The 23,567-nt window shown below is 41.9% G+C and overlaps 1 long non-coding RNA gene across 3 annotated transcripts in view; it reads left to right on the top strand.

Annotated features, from left to right (window-relative positions):
• The window catches only part of LOC103792815 (uncharacterized), a 42,480-nt gene extending 22,976 nt beyond the window's left edge, over positions 1-19,504 (top strand). The window contains exon 4 of one of the 3 annotated variants that reach the window (XR_619701.4): positions 19,323-19,504. This is a non-coding gene — a long non-coding RNA (uncharacterized LOC103792815). Of the gene's footprint in view, positions 1-1,261; positions 2,425-19,322 lie in introns of those variants that run through there. The other 2 variants (XR_008481195.2, XR_008481196.2) reach the window with 2 other exon arrangements.
• Positions 19,505-23,567: the final 4,063 nt, after the last annotated feature.

Raw genomic sequence — 23,567 nt, 5'->3', positions numbered from 1 at the left:
AGACTGAATCGGTAATCAAAAACTTCCTAACAAAGAAAACCCCAGAATTGAAGGGCTACATAGCTGAATTCTACCTAGCATTTAAAGAAATAAGAAGTGAGTCACTCACTCACATCTCCCCAAAACCACAACAATTCTCCACCAATCCACAGACAGAAGTATTTTTGTAGGAACCATGGGATTTAGGTTGAAGGTTCTAGAATCTTGGTGAAACTCAAAACCTGAGAGGGTCATTTTGAGACTGCAGACCCATACCCAGTCTGCAGTCCTGCCAGTTGTGGTCCTGGGTTCAAACCCGGAAATGATTTCACTCCCTGAAGCGTTTGACTACAGCTCTGTTTGGCCTTGAGCCTATGATAAAAACCATCTGCCTTGGGGTTCAGAGGAATAATGACCCTAGTGCCTCAGCAGAAAGACTCATCTGCCCATCAACATCGGTCTTGGCAGTGGACCAGAAAGTTACCCTGTAACTTGACTCCAGCCCTTCTCAGCTTTGGTCCCTGCTTAGTACTGCTTACACAAGGGCCCAGTGAGAGACTTGTTCATCTGAGCCACCAGCACAGGCTTATCTGCCTCCGTCCCATAGCAGATCCTGAAGGGACGCTGTCTCAGCTCCGGACCCACTCTGCCATAGCCAGGGAGTAATCCTGCCTATGCAGAGAAGAGCTGAGAGACTTCTGTGACTGTCACCTTAGTAGGCTTGCCACTCTCTATCCCATAGCAGAGACTGAAGAGCCCCTAAAATTCAATGCTACCCCACCCATTGGGAGCTATGCTGATGACACAGAGAAATTCTGGGAGATGTGCCTCTCTGTGCTAACTGGGCAAGCTTGCCAGACCCTATCCCACAGCAAATCCTTAAAGGGGTCCTGTCTCAGCTCCTGTTCCTCTCTGTAACAACCTTAGAGTTACCCCACCTATGCAGGAAACTCCTAGGAGATAGATCCAGACAGACTTGCTGGACTCTGATCCATAGCAGTTCCATCCCACAAGTTCCAGAAAGGGCTCTGAATGTCAGCTCCGGCTCCTCTTAGCTGCAATATGCAAGCAAATCTGCCTGCATAGGAAACTGCTGGGACCACTGCTGTCACTAGTTTGGGCTTGCTGACATTGGTCTCATAGCGGATTCTGATTGGCCCTGAAGCTCAGTTTCAGCCTCTCCTAGCTGTGGTCTTAAGAGCAGGTCTATCCAGGCAGGATCCTGCTGGGAGACATGACCATCTGAGTTCCTGCCTTAAGCTTGGCAATCTCTATTTCTCAGCAGATCTTCAGATGGCCCTGGATATTGGTCCTGACCATTTTCATCTATGGACTTAGAGCAGTTCTGCCTGCCTGGGAACTCAGAGAGAGGCATGTTTAATAGTGCCCCTGGAAGCTGATGCCCAGATTTTGGTCACATTGTGAATCTTGAAGTTGCCCTATAAATTGGCTCCAGTTCTTCTCAACTGCAATCTGAGAACAAATCTGCTCAACCAGGAACCCAGTGGGAGACACCTATCAGTGACCCCAGAGACAAACCTGAATATCTTGGTCTTTGCCATGGACCTGAAACAACCCTGTATCTCAATTTTAGCCCATACCAGCAATGAGCTCAGGTAGTACAGACAGCCCAGGGAATCATCCAGTAATCCAACAGAGGCTCTCTCAGAGTCCCAGAGGAAACCATACTCATCAGTGTACCTAGTAATAGGCCCACTATCTGCAAATCCTGAAGTTGATGCTTACGTTAGCACCAACCCAACAAACCAAGGTCCTAGAGAGTTCAGTACCCAGGGACAAGATAACACTTGCACCAAATAACACTTGCACCCACTAAAACCTCTGGGAATAAGCCCTCCAACTGTGGTTTCTACTGGGGACCTAGAATCAGCCACATGACCTGGACCCAACACCACTCAATTGCAATCTCAGAGGCAATCCCTTCAGCCCAGAGACCTAAAAAGAAAAGATTTAAGCTTGTCAAAGCCAGTCTTTAAGACTGAAAGAGATTTTTTTCCTTCAAATGCACACATGCCAATGCAAGACTACACAAAAAACAAAGAATCAGGCTCACATGACACTACCAAAGGAAATCCATAAGGCTCCAATAACTGACCCTAAAGAAAAGAAGATATACAAGTTGCCTGAAAAAAATAATTCAAAATAATCATCTTAAAGAAGTTCAGTGAAATACAAGAAAATATAAACAATTAAATAAAATTAGGAAAACAACATATGAACAAAATGAGAAGTTTAATAAAGAAATAGAAACCATAAACAGGAACCAAATAGAAATCCTGGAACTGAAGAATACAACAGAACTGAAAAATTAAGGAGAGAGTTTGAACAGCCGACTCAATCATGCAGAAGGAAGAATTAATGAACTTAGGTCATTTGAAATGATCCAAGTAGAGAAACAAATAGAAAAATAATTAAATAAAGTATAAGAGATTTGTGATGACACTGTCAAACATACAAATACATGAATTATAGAAGTACCTGAAGGAGAAGAGAGAAACAAGGAGTCAAAAAACTCAAAGAAATACCGTTGAAAACTTCAAATCTTGAAAGGAATACAAACATACAGATTTCAGAAGCTCAAAAGAACCCAAAGCAAGATCAATTCAAAAGAGAATACTCCAAGGTCAAAGATGAAGAAAGAATCTTTAAAAAAGCAAGAGAGAAGAAACTTGACACGTATTTCCCATAAGGCTATTAGTGGAATTCTCAACAGGAACTTTATAAGCAAAAAGGGAGTGGATTAAAAATATAAATGTAAGACCTAAAATCATAAAAACCCTAGAAGAAAACCAACCAAGGCAATCCCATTCAGGACATAAGTATGGGCAAAGACTTCTTGACTAAAACACCAAAAGCAGTGGCAACAAAAGCCAAAATTGACAAGTGAGATCAAATTAATCTAAAGAGCTTCTGCACAGCAAAAGAAACTATCATCAAAGTGAACAGGCAACCTACAGAATGGGAAAAAATTTTTGCAATCTATCCATCTGACAAAGGGATAATATCCAGAATTTACAAGGAACTTAAACAAACTTACAAGAAAAAAACAACCCCATCAAAAAGTAGACAAAGGATATGAACAGACACTTCTCAAAAGAAGACATTTATGCAGCCAACAAACACACAAAAAAAGCTTATAATCACTGGTCATTACAGAAATGCAAATCAAAACCACAATGAGATATAATGGCAATCATTAAAAAGTCAGGAAGCAACAGATGCTGGAGAGGATGTGGAGAAATAGGAATGCTTTTACACTGTCGGTGGGAGTGTAAATTCGTTCAACCATTGTGGAAGACAGTGCGGCAATTCCTCAAGGATCTAGAACCAGAAATACCATTTGACCCAGCAATCCCATTACTGGGCATATACCCAAAGGATTATAAATCATTCTACTCTAAAGACACATGCACATGTATGTTTACTGCAGCACTGTTCACAATAGCAAAGACTTGGAACCAACCCAAATGCCCATCAAAGATAGACTGGATTTTTAAAATGTGGCACATATACACCATGGAATCCTATGCAGCTGTGGAAAAGGATGAGTAAATGTCTTTTGCAGGAACATGGATAAGGCTGGAAACCTTTATTCTCAACAAACCAACACAGGAAAAGGAAACCAAACATCGCATGTTCTCACCCATAAGTGGGACTTAGATCACATGGACACAGAGAGGAGAACATCACACACCAGGGCCTGTTGGAGGATGAGGGGCTAGAGGAGGCATAGCATTAGGAGAAATACCTAATGTAGACAACAGGTTGAGGAATGCAGCAAACCACCATGGCAAGTGTATACTTCTGTAACAAACCTGTACCTTCTGCGCATGTATCCCAGAACTTGAAGGATAATAAAAAAAAAAAAAGACAAAGAAAAGGGGTGCACATCCCCCAGCCTGCAACTTCCCACAGGAAAAATAACTTGAAACTGAAATATGATAAAATTGACAAAAAGTATATTCCTTCATAGGCAGGCAAATTGTGAAACATAAGTTTCAATTCCATTTATAATTTCAACAACAGAAATTATAAATCTTTCATCAAGATAGAAAAGAAAATCTAAAGCCACTTTTGCATACCCCAAATGTCATTCCAATTAGTCGTTCTCTGTGTCCCTGCATCATCTGACTTCATGTTGACACATGTGCATTCTACATTGCTGGGTTCACACATTTCATATTTTTCTTTCAACTGTGAGACAGTTTAGTTGTGATTTCTTTTCAGAATAAAATGTTTTGAAATAAAATATTTAGAGAGAAACTTAGAAAGTTTCTATATTATTTTATTGGTAAAAAATATAAGTGGGTCATTTGTCAACTCTCTATTCAAAAAGAACGATTGTTGACTTACCCATCACCTACTTACCCACCAGTGTCTGTTTCTGGACTTTCTGCAGCACTGTCCAACACAGTAGTCATTAGCTACATGTGTCTATTTAAATTTTATCTAATTCAAATTAAACAAAATTTAATATTCAGTTCTTCAGTCCCCTGTGCCACATTTCAATAGTCACATATAGCCAGTGGCTACTGTATCAGACAGCACAAATACAGAAGATTTTCATCACAGAAATTTAACTATTATATAGTGCTATTCTTGATCATTGGGAAAAAATTTTTTAGAAAAAAAATATTTCTGTTTTCTCCCTAGCAGCTCTCCTCCTCCCTCACTCCGTTTCTATCATTGCCTCTTCTTCTTACATGGATTCAGAATTCCTGGAAGAGATTGGACATGGTTCTCCAGGTTTTGTGGGTGTGAATAAACTTCTGAATTCTATAGCAATGACACCAAACTTGTTATATTGTGTAGCCCGCCAGTAAGAAAGCTCAAGCCACAATCAAAGAAATTTTTAAAGGATAACCTAAATAGGAAATAAACGTTTAATACGTGTTTTAATAAATTTATTAACAGTTCTGTTTATTATAATGAGTCATTCTCATTAAGATAGAATTAAAATATGTTTATTATTTGGATTTTGAATTCAACTTAATTCAGTCTCCTTTAATTTAAAAAAAAATGACCTTTTGCAATAAAATAATTTGAAGGCATATTCTTTCAAGACTTGCTTTCAATTGCTGTCATGGCTAAAAAATTCTCACAAAAAGTAAAGATAGTAAGGACATCACCACATTACTGAATGTGCTGTCCTAAATTGTGAAACTCATTTTTCCATCTCCCTCACCACCTATTATGCAAAGATTCTTGTTGACACTTGGCAAGTAAATGACCATGTTCCCTGATGTTCCTGCAGACTGATCACAGGGTGATGTGTTTTTAAATATTTAACAGTGTTTCTGTCCAAACCTACTGAAACGCTCCATTTGGAAGCTTTTAAAACAGTTCAATAATTCTGTTCCCGGGTCTCCTGTCCTCATTGTTTCATTGTGGTAAAAACACATAACAAATTGACTATCTTAACCATTTTTAAATGTGCAGTACAGCAATGTTAAGTATAGTCACATTATTGTGAGACAAATCTCAAGACTTTCATTGTGCAGAAGTGAAACTCAAACCCGTGAAACAACTCCCCCTTTCCCCCCTCCCCTTTCTCTAACTTCTGGCAACTCCATTCTACTTTATGTTCTATAAATGTGATGATTCTAGATACTTAATATAGGTGCACTTACACAGGATTTGTCTTTCTGTGACTGCCTTCTTTCACTTAGCATTATGTTTTCAAGGTTCATCCATGTTGTAGCATATGACAGAATTTTCTTCCTTATAAAAGATGAATAATATTTCGTTGTGTGTATGTGTGTATATATGTATGTTTTATATGTGTGCATATATATGTACGTTTTATATGTGTGTATATATGTATGTTTTATATGTGTGTATATATGTACGTTTTATATGTGTATATATGTATGTTTTATATGTGTGTATATATGTATGTTTTATATGTGTATATGTATGTTTTATATGTGTGTATATATGTATGTTTTATATGTGTGTATATATGTATGTTTTATATGTGTGTATATATGTATGTTTTATATGTGTGTATATATGTATGTTTTATATGTGTGTATATATGTATGTTTTATATGCGTGTGTGTATGTATGTTTTGTGTGTGTATGTGTATGTTTTATGTGTGTGTATATGTATGTTTTATGTGTGTGTGTATATGTATGTTTTATGTGTGTGTATATACATATTTATAAAACATTTGTTCATTCATTCATCAGTGAACATTTGGGTTTCTTCTATCTCTTGGCTACTATGAATAACACTACTATAAACGTGGCTGTGCAAACATTTCATTGAGACTCTGCTTTCAATTCTTTTGGTTATATACTCAAATGTGGGATTACCAAATCATATGATAGCTCTATTTTTAATTTTTGGGAAGCCTCCACACTAATTTTCATAGCAGTTGCACAATTTTACAATCCTACCAACAATGAGCAAAGGGTCTATTTTCTCCACATCCTTGCCAACCCTTGTTATTTTCCAGTTTTTTGATAATAGTGTCTAATGGGTATGAGATGACATCTCATTGTTTTGATTTGCAGTTCTCTGATGATTAATGATAAGCATCTTTTCATATGCTTGTTTAACATCTGTATGTCTTCTTTGGAGAAATATCTATTTAAGTCTTTTGCCCACTTTTTAACTAGGTTACTTGATTTTTGTTTTTGCTGTTGAATTGTAGGAGTACTTTATATATTCTGGATATTAGCCCATTATCAGATATATGATTTACAAACATTTTCTCCTATTCATAGATTTTCCTGTCACTCTGTGGATTTGTGTACAGTTCAGCAGTGTTTTTTGTTTGTTTTTTGTTTTTTTCTTGTTTGTTTCTTTGTTTTGAGACAGAGCCTCGCTCTGTCACCCAGGCTGGAGTGCAGTGGTGTGATCTAAGCTCACTGCAACCTCTGCTTCCTGGGTTCAAGCAATTCTCCTGAGTCAGCTTCCTGAGTAGCTGGGATTACAGACATATTCCACCACACCCAGCTAATTTTTTTTAATTTTTATTTTTAGTAGAGACAGGGTTTCACCATGTTGGCCAGGCTGGTCTCAAACACGTAACCTCATGATCCGCCCACCGCAGCCTCCCAAAGTGCTGGGATTACAGGTGTGAACCCCCACACCCAGCCTGCTTTTTGTTTTTTGAAACAAGGGCTCACTCTGTCTCCCAGGCTAGACTACAGTGGCTTGATCTGACCTCCCAAGCAGCTAAGACTACAGGTGCACACTACCACACCCAGCTTATTTAAAAAAAAAAAAAAATAGGATTTTGCCATGTTCCTCAGGCTGGCCTTAAACTCCTGGGCTCAAGTGATCCTTGTGTCTTAGCCTCCAGAAATTGGTGTACAGGTGCATACCACCATTCTCAGCTAATTTTTTTTTAGAGATGAGGGTCTCCTATGTTGCCCAGGCTGGTCTTGAACTCCTAGCTTCAAGCAATCCTCTTTCCTTGATCTCCCAAAGTGCTGGGATTACAGGCCTGAGCCACTGTGCCCAGCTTGGATTGTGCTCTTTGATGTGCAAAAGTTCTAAAGTTTGATGTAGTCTTATTTGTCTAGTTTTGCGTATGTCATCTGTGCTTTTGGTGTTAACTATTGTCATTGCCAACAATGTCATGAAGTTTTTCCCTATATTTTTTCCTGGAAGTTTTGTAATTTGAGGTCTTATTTTAGGTCTTTAATGCATCTTGAGTCAATTTTTTCATATGGTATAGGACAAGGGTCCAAATTCATTCTTTTGCATCCAATTTTCTCAGTATCATTCGTTAAAGAAACTGTCCTTTTTCCATTGAATGATCTTGGCATCTTTGTTGAACATCACTTGACCATAGACGGGGGCTCTCTATTTAGTTCCATTGATCTATTTGTCTATCTTTATGCCAGTACCACACTATTTTGCTTACTGTAGTTTTGTAATGTTTTGAAATCAAGAACTACTAGTCCTCCAACTGTGTTCTTTTTTCTCAAAATTGTTTTGGCTATTCAGGGTGCCTTGAGATCTCATATAAATTTTAGGATAAATTTTTCTATTTTACAAAAAAATGCCATGGTATTTTAACAGAGATTGCATTTAATCTATAGATCACTTTGGGTAGTGGTAACATCTTAATAGTAATAAGCATCCAGTCCATGAACACAGGATGCCTTTTTATTTATTTCTCCTTTAATTTTTTTCAACAATGGTTTTGAAGTTTTCAGTGTACAAGTCTTTTACCTCGTTGGTTAGGTTTAAGTATTTTATTCTTCTTTATGCTATTATAAATACAATTGCCTCTTTTTTTTTTTTGAGACGGTTTTGCTCTGTGGCCAGGCTGGAGTGCAGTGGTGCAGCCTCGGCTCACTGCAACCTGTCTCTCAGGTTCAAGTGATTCTCCTGCCTCAGCCTCCTGAGTAGCTGGGATTACAGGCACCCTCCACCACACCCAGCTAATTTTTGTATTTTTAGTAGAGACAGGGTTTCACCATGTTGTCTAGGCTGGTCTCAAACTCCTGACCTTGTGCTCTGCCCATCTCAACCTCCCAAAGTACTGAGATTACAGGTGTAAGCCACTGCGCCCAGCCATGAAATTGATTTAATTTCCTTTTCAAATGATTCATTGTTTTTACCAAGTTTTTTTTAATATGGCAGGAGGATAGTGGGCAAATTATCCACTTATATTTCTTTTATCAATAAAATAATATAACCATAGAAACTTAACAAATTTCTCTACCTGTATTTGATTCCAAAAAATGTTACTTTCTCCCACAATATAAAATACCATTTTCACCTTGATGATAGAGTTTGTGTTTGCTTTTTAGTGTATTCCTTTTTATAAAATTTTTATTATAAACATTTTAAACACATAAATGAAGGGAGATAATGGTGTAATTATCTGCCATATAGCCAATACCTGGATTTAATTATTCTTTATATTTTACTAGATTTGCTTCATCTAATTTTTACCTCAGTATTTAATATTAAGTATCTAATATTTGCCTAAGTATTAATAATAAGCTACAATGACATTTCACCTCATCATATTTTCATATGCATCTCTAAAAAAGCAGAATATTTTTTTACATAACCACTATCTTAGCTTGTTCAGACTGCTGTGACAAAATACCAGTGGCTGGGCACGGTTGCTCATACGTGTAATCACAGTACTTCAAAAGGCCAAGGTGGGAGGATCGCTGGAGCCCAGAAGATCGAGGCTGCAGTGAGCCATATTCGCACCACTGCACACCAGCCTGGGCAACAGAACGAGACCCTATCTCAAAAAAAAAAAAAAAAAAAAGATAAACTGGGTAGCTTATAATGAAACTTATTTCTCACAATTCTGAAGGCTGGGAGATGCACAGGGTGCCATCGTGCTGAGGACCCTCTTCTGGGTTGCAGAATGACAACTCCTTGTTTTATCCTCACGTGATGGAAGAGCCAAGGAGTTCTCTGGGGTCTCTTTTATGAGAGCACTGATTCCATTTATTAGGGCAGAACCCTTATGACATAATCACCTTCTAAAGGCCCCACCTCCTAATGAATTCCGGGGGTGACACAAACATTCAGACCATAGCAGCCACTATATCATTATCATACCTAAAAAAATGAACAATCATTCTTTTATATTACCTAGTACCCAATCCGTGTTCCACTTTCCCCAGTTGTTGCCAAAATGTCTTGCAGTTGGTCCACATATGCCAAGATCCATGCTAGGGCTACACATTTCATCCTGTTCAGCATTGGTGCACTAAATTTAGCAACATGTCTGGACAAGGCTGCATTAGCCTGGGGAAGCAGAGGGGACATAGAAGGCTGTGTTCCTGCCTGAGGGTCTGGGACCTTAACAACGTGGCTTATCATCAACTCTGGGAGTGATGAGGTGCTCCTGGCCCTGGTGCAGAAGTCTGGAGCTGGAAAAACAATTCAGCTTCCAGAAGACCTGATGGAATTCTCACCTGATCAGATGTTACCATCTGACACTGCGTGGCTCTGGGAATAACTGCAGTGGACAAGTTTACACCTCTACGTGGTCCAGTTAGTATTCCTGATCTCTTTACAGTGAATTCTGACTATGCCAACTTCCTTCCCCATTCATGATATAAGTGAACATTGCTAACTTACCCATCAGTGTTTGTTTCTGGACTTTCTGCCAATCTAAGCTCTTCATGTCTCTTGTCAGTTCTATTGATAGTCACTTGTCTTCCCGGAAGAGTTTCCCAAATTTGAAACATTTGCCACCTTGTCGTAAAGGAAAACTGTGTAACTCATCTTTAAAGAAACTGGCCACAAATAATCAGTGAACTTCCTGGTCAACGAAAAGATTTTCATCCCCATCCTTATAAAATGCCCCTATAAAGCAAGCTACATTAATGGAGCATCTCTGTCTTTTATTTTATTTCATTTTATTTGAATTGTTTTAACTTAAATCTTTTTTAGTTTATGGGGGAAGGGGTGCGGAGCTTCCATGCCCTCCCTGGGTGAGCCGCTTTCAGGAATCTCCACATGTTCAGCTATCCGGAAGCTCAGCATCGCTGGCTTTGACCTCTGCTGTAACACCTGGCCTATGAGACAATGGTGGATATGTTCTTTATGGGAAATTCAATATTCTCACTGCAAAGTCCTTTCTGTTCCCCTCCCAAATCAAAGCAGACGACTCTTGGTAGCGTTTTCACATTTCACTTTTCATCAAACACTGTTTTTTTCTTTTTTGTTGTTGTTTTTTCTAACCACTAGATGATGTGGAACGTCAAACACTTTTTTTCATAAGTCATTATTATTGAGACTATATCTTATCTAGTTCATCTTTCCTTTCATGGCTTATTAAAAAGTAGTTCTTTCCGTTCATGACTGACACAGTCTAACAAGCACTATGAGCTAGGATGTGTTACAAGCATCTGTACTTTTATCAAACTGTATTGCAAATTTCCCACCAGTGTAATTTGTTTTAATATTTTCCAAATCTTTGGCAATATTTTCTGTGTTTCTTCCACTCTTTGACTAGCAAGGACTGCACTTTGATCTTGCCACTATATTGCCTCCAGATATTCTTTCCATTGTTTTTATTCCAGCAGAATGAGACTTTTATACATAGTGTGATTTTCATCTTTTACTCTTTCATAAGGAATCTCAAAAGAGGCTTTGTAAGTATTTATCATTAAGTCCAAGAGAATTTTGTAATGGTCTGAATAAGGTTTATCATAACTTTTAAAATAAAGTAATAAAAAATTGGAGTTTTTCATCCTTGGAATGCTTTTTTCCCCTTTTTCTTTCTTTCTTTTTTTTAAATGGAGTCTTACTCTGTCACCCAGGCTGGAGTGCAGTGATGTAATCTCAGCTCACTTCAACCTCTGCCTCCCAGGTTCAAGTTAATCTTGTGTTTCAGCTTCCTAAGTAGCTGGGACTACCAGTGTGCACCACCACACCTGGCTAATTTTTTTAGTTTTAGTAGCGATGGGGCTTCACCTTGTTGGCCAGTCTCTCAGACTCCTGGCCTCAAGTGATCTGCCCACCTTGGCCTCCCAAAGTGCTGGGATTATAGGCATGAGCCACTGTACCTGGTCTAGGATGCTTTTTATTTTAACCTTATGCTTATTGATACTAGGAAAGAGACTGTCAGTTCCCCCATGTTCTTGTAGAGTCATTTGACTTGCCTCATTAGTCTCTTCAATCTGTGAGTTCTTTGCAGCACTTTTAAAAGCCACTTGTTCATTTGGAGAGTATAACTCATAAATCTACTTGGCAGGCACATTTAAATCACAGAGAGGGTATGAGGATGCCACAAGCAACACCCCGTTTCTTGGGGAGCACCCTCTCTTTACTTGGGATCTCACACTCCACGGAAGCCTCATAACCCATAATCTAGCAAGGATGTCAGTGTCTATTGATACATGCAATATTAACAAAGCTTTAAATACAAATTAAATAGCCCTAGCTATTACATTTTATTTCTGCCCTCCAGCATGGGCACTCCTTTTTAGGAGGTCACTGTTCTAGGTTGGGTGTGGTGCCTCACGCCTGTAATTCCAGCACTTTGGGAGTCCAAGGTGGGTGGATCACTTGAACTCAGGAGTTCGAGACAAGCCTAGGCAACATAGAGAAACCCTATCTCTTCCTCAAATACAAAAATTAGCTGGGCATGGTGGTATGCACCTGTGGTCCCAGCTACTCAGGAGGCTGAGGGGGAGGATCACTTGAGCCCAGGAGGTGGAGGCTGCAGTGAGCTGAGATCACACCACTGCAATCCAGCCCAGGTGACAGAGGGAGACCCCATCTCAAAAAAACAGAAAGAGAGAGAGAGAGAGATTGAGAGAGAGAGAGAGATCACTGTTCGTTATGACCGTGGGCATCTCCTCTACGATAGGCTGCCCATCACTCTCCAGCCCCACCAGCAACTCATCAGACCCAGCCTATGGTTAGTGCCCACCCTCTCTCTTGAGAGTCACATTCACAGGAAGCCACCTTTGCTGTCTGTTCTTCCCTAATCTGCCCTTACCCCACATTCCATATTCTTAGCCTAACACACTACACTCCTGTGGAGTCTCAGGTGCAGCACGTGCACACATTGCATTAGTAAGAACTGGCTTTCAGTCAGGCAAGGGAGGAAACTAATTTCTAAACTGGAAAGCACAACACAGGCATTGGAGCAATGTTCTTTTGCAGGCCCAGCCCAGGAGTAGTGGATCCAAGTCTCTGGGTCATGCCCTGGACATCTCTATCATTACCTACCTTTCTACTAATTATGCACAGTTATGCATATTTAAATTTCAGGACCTCAGAATTAGACCTTACATCACCTGCCTACTCTTATTCTGGAAAATTTCTGACACTGCTATATGATGGCAGTGAAGACTCTCTTCATTAAGAGTGAACTTAAAGGCACATGATCAGCACTGCACTTGTTGAATGAACAATTCCTCTGGACTTCTGGGAGAAAGATAACTTTTTGGGATAGTTGGTTGGGGAAAAAAATCTACCTTGAGTCTGGTGTTGAGGGTTGTAGAATTTCAATTAAGAATTGAGTATTGGAATAATAAAGGGGGAAAGACCTGAAGTCAGGGAAGATTTGTGGTCTTATTCTTCTGGTTCTCAAAGAGCTGGAAGGATTCTATTTTTCAAAAAAATCAAAATTATTGAGAAAACTTTCTAAACTGTGGATTTATGTCCTCTCTCACTAGTTTTGAACCTTGCCTTAGGTGAAAGTGTTTTGAGAAATTAAGCAATGATTTCATTATACGTAGTCATATGGGTCCACAGAGGGGGCTTTTGGTGGAGTGCTTGTTTGTCTCTAGACATGGTTTTGAGCAAAGCGTCTATGCAGTGCCTCAAACAGAGGAAGAAAAAGGAGCTTCTGATGGAATGTGGGGTCCCAGGACGGCGTGGTGCTGCCGGCTCCAGGCAACAGTCCAGACACAGCCAGCCAGGACATGGAAAGGCTAGGCTTGATTTCCATGATTTTTTTCTAAATAAGTCCTACAGAAATGTTGGAAGCAGTGCTGCAATAAAAAATAATTAGCATAAAGAACTTTAACAACAAACACTCAGGAACTCCCTGGATAGGAGAAGAAACAGAGGAAGGAAATGAGGAATCAGGGACACAGGCCTCGCCGTTATGACCAACCCCACTCACTGCAGAGACTGTCTACACAGCAGGCAGTGCTGGGCTAAGATTCCTCCAAGAACACTGCGTACTGAGCTCCCCTTGACCAGGTTGAGGTTCATGAGGCCTGGAGCATACTCTGCTCCTTCAGCAATGGCTCTGGCGATTTCAAATCCTCTCGTGCTTGTCATTCTAAACTGAATGTGTGACAAAGAAATCCAGATGGAGATGGCTGGATATGGTGCACAAACAATTCAGGTCAACCCGTAAGTTCCCTCCCCTGGGCTAAAGTGAAATGGGACCAAGGCATGTCCTTGCCTTAAGGTTAGAACAGATAATGCACAAAGATGGGCACTGTTGGAAACAGATGGTTGGTGCTGCAAAGAAAACTCAGCACTGAGACAAAGGATCTTTCAGCAGGTCGATTTTTACTTTTTGCAGAAAGGGTGTTCTTGTTAGCTATCTTGTTATGAGAGTACAACGAACAAAGGAAAAGCAGACATGTTTATCTTTTATGCATTTGGGGTCATCTTTACTGCTGTGTCTGATCTCTGTTGGTTGGAGCTAGACTTCACAATCCAAACTAAAACTTGATTGGCTAACAACTTAAAACTTTTCTAAGCAGGTAAAAGCAATGGAGAACAAAAAGGAAGTCTAGATAAGGCAGGGGCGTAGGCTGGGAGCTGGGACATGCCTGTGAGCACATCAAACACAGATATCTTGGTTAAAGTACAAGGACATAGGATGTACTATGTGCTTGTGGGCATGTATAACAGCTACATAGGATAGGGCTTAAAAAAGAGCTACTAGCAAGAAGGCTTTGAAGAAAGTTAAAACAAACTATTATTTCTAACACTTATGATTTATTCTTTAATGAGAAAGGAAATTTTGAAGGGGAACTTTTCTACTTCCTACAGGCACTTAGCAGGGGCTGTATTGGTTTCCTAGGCCTGCCCTAACAAAGTACCACAGACTGGGTGGCTTACATCAGAAATGTACTGCCTCACAGTTCTAGAGGCTGGAAATCTGAACTTGAGGTGTTAACAGGGCCATGCTCCCTCTGAAAACCTGTAGGGGAGAATTCTTCCTTGAGCCTTCCAGCTCCTGGTGTTGCTGGCAATCCTTACTGTTCCTCAGCTTATAGACGTTACTCTAATCTCTGCCTCTGTCTTCACACGGTCATCATTCTCTGTGGCTGCCTCTCTTCTTCTTCTAAGGACACTAGTTATGTTGGAATAGGGCTCCCCCTACTCTGGTATGACCTCATCCTAATTACAGCTGCAATGACCCTATTTTCAAATAAGGTCACAGTCTAAGGTTCCAGGTGGTAGGACTTTAACTTATCTCTTTGGAGAATACAATTCAACCCAGCATAGGGCATAAGAAGTATCTGTTGGAGGAGTGACAAAAGGTACTCCCAGCACTGGCATTCTCTGTCTCCATAAATGAGACAACCCAACGTGAAATGCTGTGAAAGCTAGAAGTTACACTTGCAGGAGAACTATGGCTGCGTCCCACGACTGTCCATCGGGACAAGGTCGACTGGTAATATCATTCTGGCTTCTGGCTTCTGGCTCTGCCATCAGGTTTTGCTTCACTCAGACCCAGACGGGCTGGGTCCTGACTACTGTTCAATCAATGTATATAGTTACATCCTCTAGCCACAGGAGAGCTCTATTTAAGAATATTTCTTCTGGCTGGGTGTGGTGGCTTACACCTGTAATCCTAGCAGTTTGGGAGGCTCGGGTTTATGCCGCAGGGAAGCAGGCTTTGTTTGGCTAAAAATTATACATTTGAGAACTCCCGCATTCAGGGTGCTTTGAGTAATGGTGGGCAAGAAATGCTGTTAAACCAGGCATGCTTGTTGTCTTCTGTTCATGAAAGATCTTGGCTTTATAATGGTGTCTGGGGATATAAAACGTCATTGGCGGGCGAATGATTACAATGACACAATCTTACCCAAAGATTTGATGGTTGGATTATGATGGAGAAGTGCTCAAATAGCTATTGCTTTCTGCTATATTATGCAGGGGTGGGGAAGATAGGTTGCTATGATTTACCATCCTCTTCTCCACAATTAACAATGAGTTGCTTTTTGGTAAGGAATGGCTGGGCCCTTGTTAAACCATTAGGTGGCGCTGTCTCTGCGGTAAAGCAGGGCAATGCTATAGCTACATTGTTAAAATTATTTCGTCACAATATTACGTAGTTACAGGGCTGTAAATCCATGACTGAGGCCATCTCTAATTTCCCAATTGTCTAAGCTGATACACAGGACAGGAAAAAGCAAGGTCTACCACAACCGCAATGAGCGAGGGGTGGGGGTCCAGCAGGACTTACATGGCTTATTGTGGTTTCTTCAGGGGATGGAGGCTTCATGATGGGGAGCCCAGGTCTCAGGTCTACTGACCTTTTAACAGCATCCTACCCTTCGATCACCACCCCCAGCTGGCAGAGTAGATTAGTAGTTTGAACAATAGAGCTACACTGAGGTTGAAAGGAAGGCAGCTGGGAGAAGAGGTAGTTTTGCTCAAACTAAGTGTGCCAATAATCGCGGAAGCAGGAGGAAAAAATATTTTTTGATATAGCTTTCTATTTATAAAAGAAAGATATATCAGTGAAACACTATGAAAACACATGTATAGTATTTTTCCAAACATTTCAAATCACCCCTCCACTCAATGTGCCTGTTTTGAATACGGTCTACTCTCCTGGTATTTATGTATGTCTGATTTTATATGTAAGTAATTAACATGTCTGTATAATATAAGCATGTGTATTTATAATTTACATCTGCCTATATAATTTACCAAAATGAGGACCTCCTGTACATTCTGCCTTGCAGTCTGCAATCTATTGCAGTCAATATTGTGTTATTGAGTCAATATTATTTAGAACCTGACTATAGGACTGTGAAGCAATCCATCAAATGGTCACACCTGGGATACAGCTAGGTGATCAGATCACACTGAAGCAGGAACTGTACCACAGAGCTGGTCCCACCTTAAGGCAGCACCAGCTTTGATCACCTAGCTGCATCCCAGGTACCTTAGTCCATTTTCTGTTGTTTGGAACAGAATACCTGAAACTGGGTAAGTTATAAAGAAAAGGAATTTATTTCCAACAGTTATGGAAGCTAAGAAGTCCAAGGTCAAGGGGCTGCATATGGTGAGGGCCTTCTTGCTGGTGGGGACTCTGCAGAGTTCTGAGGTGGCTCAGGGTACCACATGGTGAGGAGCTGAGTGTGCTGTCCCAGGTCTCTCTTCCTCTTCTTATAAAGCCACCATGATAACTCATTGATCCACTAACCCATTAATCCATGAATGTGTTAATCCATTCATGAGGGCTTGGCCCTCATGACCCAACCACCTCTTAAAGACCCCACCCGTTCAATACTGCCACATTGGGGGTTAAATGTCAACATGAGTTTTGGAGGAGACAAACACTCAAACCACAGCACCAGGGTTGGATGTTTCGGTGGATAGATTTAGAATTAGCTGTTTTGTTTTGTTTTGCTTCCTTATCTTTGAGGCAAAGAGTTGGACTGCAGTGGCCAAAACAAAGATGAAGACTGAGAAGGAAGGCAAAAACCTTTCTGGTTTGTCCTCCTCCCCTACATCCCCCCACCCCCACCGTGCCTTCTATCCCCTCAGCTGCACACAGAGCCCACCGTCCTTGAGTTAATTAGAAATGCTTGAGGAGCATGGAGTGATGGTAGTAGATTACATCTCTCAAGGTTCCATAGAGTGTGATGTTGCATGGGATTATGAAATGCATTATTTATTTCAAATACAGCTTGCCTCCAGGCAGGCAATTCAGCCTTTCCACAGTCTGTCCATGCTACTAGTCTAGTCAAGGATGTGAAAGCTAACATTCATATGCTGGATATTCAAAAAAATTCTACATTCAAGTGTATGCTTGGGGTTGACTGGCAATTTGAGGCTGTATGCCACTTTTAAAAATAAGACACAGGGTTCTCATCCTATTACTTTTAGAAAATTTCCAGGAAGAAGGAACATTATTCTTTCGTACAATTTGTCTGTTTCTTTGCTTGTTGTCACTCATGCGGCCAACAGAGAATGCGTCATACCCAATGCGCTGTGAATAAACAGCAATTTCTAGTTGTGGTATGAAGCCTTTGGGGTGGACTTTGAGCTCATAGAGTCCAGTGTGACAAGGAAGACAAACTTGTTAACTGCTTGCAGTTTGTGCAGAGAAGCAGGCACGTGTGCAGGGGAGACCTATTGTTTTGCTTATCTTAGAGTCTTGAAGGGTAGGGTTGGTCAAGAAGGTGAAGATCCCCATGTGAATAGCTTAGATGAGAGAGATAAGGATAAACAAGAGTTAAATTGCACTCCATAACAGTGTTGGCATTGCCTCCTGGGGCTTGAGGGAAAATTGGAGACTGTGGAAGAGGAAATGGGAGGAAAGGGTCCTAGCCACATGGTGGAAAGAGGGGCCTGTAGGAGGACATGTGTGGCAATGGGAAGGGAGGATGGGGGCCAGTACTCCACCCATCCAGTGAAAGAGAACCCACCAAGCAAATGCATGAGGTGCTTTCAGCTGCCCAGATGCAGTAGGTTCTGTGCCTGCTGAGAAGGAAAAGTCAAGGTCCCCAGAAGGCGAGCCTGAGGCAGGGATTTGAGTACAAGTAGATTAATTAGGGAAGTGATCCCAGGAAACACTGGAAAGGGGTAAGACCAATCAGGAAGCTGGTACCATAAGCCAGGGGTGAGGTTATGGTGGCACATTCCAAAGTGGTAGCAAGGGAGGGAATGAGATCAGATGAGAAGCGCATCATTTGTAAGAGAAAGCGTAAGTAAAACATGCATTTGTTCCCAAAGTGATGTTACAGAGATCCATGTCATAAAAACCGGAATAGCAAGAAGAGAGCCAGGCACAGACACTGTTAGCATGAGATGTGAACTCAGAGAGGCGAGCAGAGGGGTGCCCAGCCTGATCAATGCCTCACTCCTTCTTCCCATTCCTGTGCTTATGGCAAAGACCCTCTTTGAGCTGTCACTCTTTTCCCCATGAAGTGCTGATATGGTTTATGTGTGTGTCTTCTCCAAATCTCATGTTGAAGTGTAATTCCTCATGTTGAAGGTGGGGCCTGGTGGGAGGTGATTGGGTCATGGGGGTGGATCCCTCATAAATGCCTTGATGCCATTCCCAAGGGTGATGAGTGAGTTCTTGCCAGTTGTTTCCAGGAGATCTGGTTGTTTAAAAGGCTCTGGGAGCTCCCCCTTCTCTCTCTTGCTCCCTCTCACCATGTGACACTGCCAGCTCTCCCTTACCTTCTACCATGATCAGAAGCTTCCTGAAGCCCTCACCAGAAGCAGATGCTGGTGCCATGCTTCTTGTACAGTCTGTAGAACAGTGAGCCAAATAACCTCTTTTCATCATAAATTACCCAGTCTCAGGTACTCCTTTATAGCAGTGCAAACAGACTAACACAAGGTCCATGCCTGTAAGATGCCCACAGCTAGGGCTTGGATTGCAATTTTTTGAGCTAACTAAATCTATGTTCACTGGACACTGAATTGCAGGGGGTTCCAAAGTCAGCATTGCCTCGTTTACTTCCACACACCTTCCAAAGCTAGTTAGTGTCATGGTCTTTGAGACCCAACTGGTGGGCTTGAGTTTCCTTCTGCCCCTTTCTGTAGGGTGGGGGTGAGCTGTTATTTGGTGCTTGCTATTACTTTTTTTTTTTTTTAAGTAAAAGCTGTTCTTCAAGATGACTGATGTGACTTTCTACTTAATCCTTTGCAGCTTAATCGTTAATGCCCTCAGAAGATCCAGTCTGTATTTGAACTGATTTGGGAAGAAATCTGGCAGCTCCTAGAACTAAGACTCATCTTCATAACCATGTGGATGCAAATGCAGTCCTTTATTGTGCCCAATGGTTGATGAAATGACAAACTATGGAGATAAATCATTCTTTTCTAAACTCACCTTTCCTGTTTGGCACTCCATTAATGCATATGGCAACTTTGTCCAAAGGATGAAAGGATAGACCCTCCAGACGTGGCTCCTTGCAGGACACAGGACAAGGCAAGTGAGCTGGGCTGCATCTTGGCCTTCACGGCCCCAACCCCCAGCTCCCAGCTACCTTGTGCAACATGGGATCTGCACCACAGCATCTAGCAGGCTGAGCCTACACATGCCAGGTATCAATAAATTAAAGCTAGCCAATTATCCAGATTCCTTATTATGCATTCCTGAAAAAGATCTGCCACCGCCATACATATAACTTCATATACATATGAAATTCACATAATATTCTGGCTGGTGTGGTGGCTCATGCCTATAATCCCAGCACTTTGAGAGGCCCAGGCGGGTGGATCACTTGAGGCCAGGAGTTTGAGACTAGCCTGGCCAACATGATGACACCCTGTCTTTATCAAAAAATACAAAAAAATTAGCCAGGCATGGTGGTACACACCTGTAGTCCAAGTTACTTGGGAGGCTGAGGCACAAGAATCGCTTGAACCCAGGAGGTGGAGGTTGCAGTGAGCCAAGATCATCCCTCTGCACTCCAGCCTGCACAAGAGAATGAGACACTAAGAAGAAAGAAAGAAGAAATGAAAGAAAGAAAGAAAGAAAGAAAGAAAGAAAGAAAGAAAGAAAGAAAGAAAGAAAGGGAAAGGAAAGAAAGAAAGAGAAAGAAAGAAAGAAAATTCATTTAATATCTTGGAGATGGAACCATCATGAAAATTCTTTTTCTGTTGTTTATAAGTTGTGAGGATCTCCAACTGTGAACTGTCACAGGCAATGACAATATCCTTTGCATTATGTTTGGAAAGACAGTCTCCATGCCCCTCCCCCTAGTCACTGCCTTGGGTCCAGCAGTCCAGGCAGTTGTAGCAGCACTGTCAGTGGCCTCCCCACATGCCCTTGACCCTCACCATTCCCACACATGCAATGGCTTCCTACAGCAAGCGTTTGCAACTCATTGCCTAAGAGCTATCTCTTGCTGCAGGAATGTTCTCGGCTGCAGGTGCAGCAGAGAAGATATGCTGCAGGATGAGGCTTCTGCCTCATCTCTTAGTGTTGACAACTTTGAGAAGTGCTCTTTATAATTCCCCAAGTTTCTGCAGGGGAATTAAGTCCCAGTTGTATCCAGCAGCAACCTGCTTGTTACAGGATCTCACTCTGTCACCCAGGCTGGAGTGCAGAGGCATCATAGATCAGCAGACTTGAACTCCTGGGCTCACCCAATCTTCCTGCCTTAGCCTCCTAAGTAGCTGGGACTACAGGCACACACTATAGGATCCAGCCCTACAGGGTTCTGTGTGCCCCTCCCTATTGGCACAGAGATGAGAAACTGTAGAAATAAAAGACACAGACACAGAGAGAGAGAAAAGAGAGTTAGGGCTCGGGGATCCACTGCCAACCAAAGCGTGGAGACCTGCAGTGACACCGAGTGCCTAGACACTCTGACTTTTATTGAGTATAAAGCAGTGGGCAGGGAACGTAGGCTGAGGTAATGGTGGTTGGTGATAGGGTCAGATAAATCACGTATCTTGGAGATAGGGGGCCCAATACTTTCAAGTAGCCAAGGAGAGGAGAAAAGCTAATGTGTCAGCGCTCTTCGCATACGTGTCAGAAATGTCAAGGACACTACGATTATGTTACTATTATTAATTCTTCATCTTTTAAGAAAAAGAGAAACCAGGTGCAGAAGCAGGGCGTGAGAGTAGACATGGAACGTGACCACTGAAGCACAGCATTACATAGAGACAGTTAAGCCCCTGGACGTCTGTGGGCTTCCCTGACAGCCATCAGGCCTTGCCACAAGAGCTTGGAGAAGCGGAGTTTTCTCCTAACTTGCCCAGGAAGGAGATGTCTCCGTCATTTTGGACATCTCCTTCCCTAGCTGGCTAAACAGCAGGCACTTTCACAGCGCTGGTGCTGCCGCACAGCCGAGGCACCCTCCAGCAGCCCTTATGCGGGCATGACAGGGAGCTTAGAGCATCCTGCCTTAGGATCACTTTGTTCACTATGTCACCTCAGTTCCATGCTTCATAACCTGACAGTCATTAGTAAAATTAAAGGTTATATTGAGTATATATCTTTATGATTATAAGTAACTATAAAGATTATCTATGATTATATAAAGGAATAACTATGTGCCTACATTTCTAATTCTTTTCTAAATCAATATTTATATGGGAACAGGCTGAGGCTTCAGACCCTTGCCACAGCACTTGAGGGGATTCCCCCCTACAACATACCACCATTCCAAGCTCATTTTTTTGCATAGATATGGGGTCTCTTATGTTGCCTAGGCTCAAACTTCTGACTTCAAGCAATCCTCCTGCCTTGACCTCACAAAGTGCTGGGATTGCAGGTGTGAGCCAATATGCCCAGCCAGCAACCTGCTCATTAATACAAATTTATGTGTGTCACCTGTCCACTCAACTTAGGGGTTCTTCCTAAGCTCCTCCAAATAGCCTACTTGCACACAGATTCTTGATGTCTGAAGCCTAACTCAAACCAGCTGCTTACTGGATTAGTTAAATTGATTCCTCCTTTAGACCTTCCTTTAGTTCTCCTTCTTCAGACTCATTTTCACAGGAGAATTTAAAATATGCAGATGACATTCAAGTCCCAGAGGAAGAACTACTGTTATTTCTGCCAACCTAATTATGCTCACACCCACCAAATGCCAGAAAAAGGGAGGCTGTCAAACAAAGATAACAGAAACAAATGCCGAAAGCAGTCAGCCCTGGCCAGCATCATCAACTCCAGATGAACAGGACTCTGCTATCAGGAGCTCTGATCTCCAAAGTAGGGAGAGAGAAACGGAGAAATACGGGTCCTCTTCCCTCTGAAACATCCTCACAACCTCGCCTGGTGATGTTCCTACTCCCTCCCCATCTCTGTAACAGCCTCTTCCCTACACTAAGCAGTAAGAGTCTTCCAGGGAAATAATGGTATCGTGTCCAACTGTTGAACAAGGCTAAAAACTTGTTGTTGTTGTTGTTGTTGTTTTGAGACAGAGTCTTGCTCTGTTGTCCAGGCTGGAGAACGGTGGTGCAATCTCAATTCGCTGCAAACTCTGTCTCCTGGGTTCAAGTGATTCTCCTGCCTCAGCCTCCCTAGTAGCTAGGACTACAGGTGAGCACCACCATACACACCTGTAGTCCCAGCTACTAGGGAGGCTGAAGCAGGAGAATGGCTAATTTTTGTATTTTTAGTAGAGACGGGGTTTCACTGAGTTGGCTGGGCTGGTCTCGGACTCCTGACTTCAAGTCAAGTGACCCACTCACCTCAGCCTCCCAGAATGCTGGGATTACAGGTGTGAGGTACCGTGCCTGGCTAAGACTCGTTCTTGATTCCTCTTTTTCTCAACACTCCCATGCATTTCATCAGCCGGCTCCAATGGTTCTGCCTCTAAAATACATCCCAAAGGATTCTGTGCCTTCCCTTCCAGCCTGACCACCTTAGTTGAAATCATACCCTGCACCAGGGTTACTGCAGCAGCCTCTTAACTGGTCATGTCTGCTTTGACCCTTGTTTCCCTATGGGGGAGCTAGAGACCAATTTCCCCTGCCTGTGATGCACGTAGCCCAACTGCACTGTAAGTCCCACTTCCGCAGTAACTGCTACGTCTACTGACCAACACGCTCTTGGCAGGATTTAGTTTTCTGTAGCAGTGCAGAAGTCCCAGCACATTAACCCCTGCTTCATGAGGGTCAAGTTGGCCTACTTATGGCAGCAACTCCCTGGGCGTCTCCTCAGCAGGAAGTATTTGTCCCCAGAGCCAGCCATACAGGCAGCAGCTCCCTGACCATGGAGGTGGCAGCAGCTCTCTTAGCCAATTCTGCAGTGTCCCTCTGCAAATCATTCCCAGAGCTCAGCCTAGCGTCTCATTCTCTAGTTTGTCCAATGATTTTACAAGAACCTAATTCTCTATATAAATCCCTTTCTGCTTGCCCCAACTGGAAGAATTGTTACCTATATCCAACTCTGATGGTCACCACTGCCGTATCTAAAGGGAATTACAAAGAT

The sequence above is a fragment of the Callithrix jacchus genome, chromosome 5 (assembly GCF_049354715.1).
Source record: "Callithrix jacchus isolate 240 chromosome 5, calJac240_pri, whole genome shotgun sequence".
NCBI lineage: Eukaryota > Metazoa > Chordata > Mammalia > Primates > Cebidae > Callithrix > Callithrix jacchus.
The sequence above is the reverse complement of the archived record's forward strand: the minus strand, read 5'-3'. Positions and strand labels throughout refer to the sequence as shown.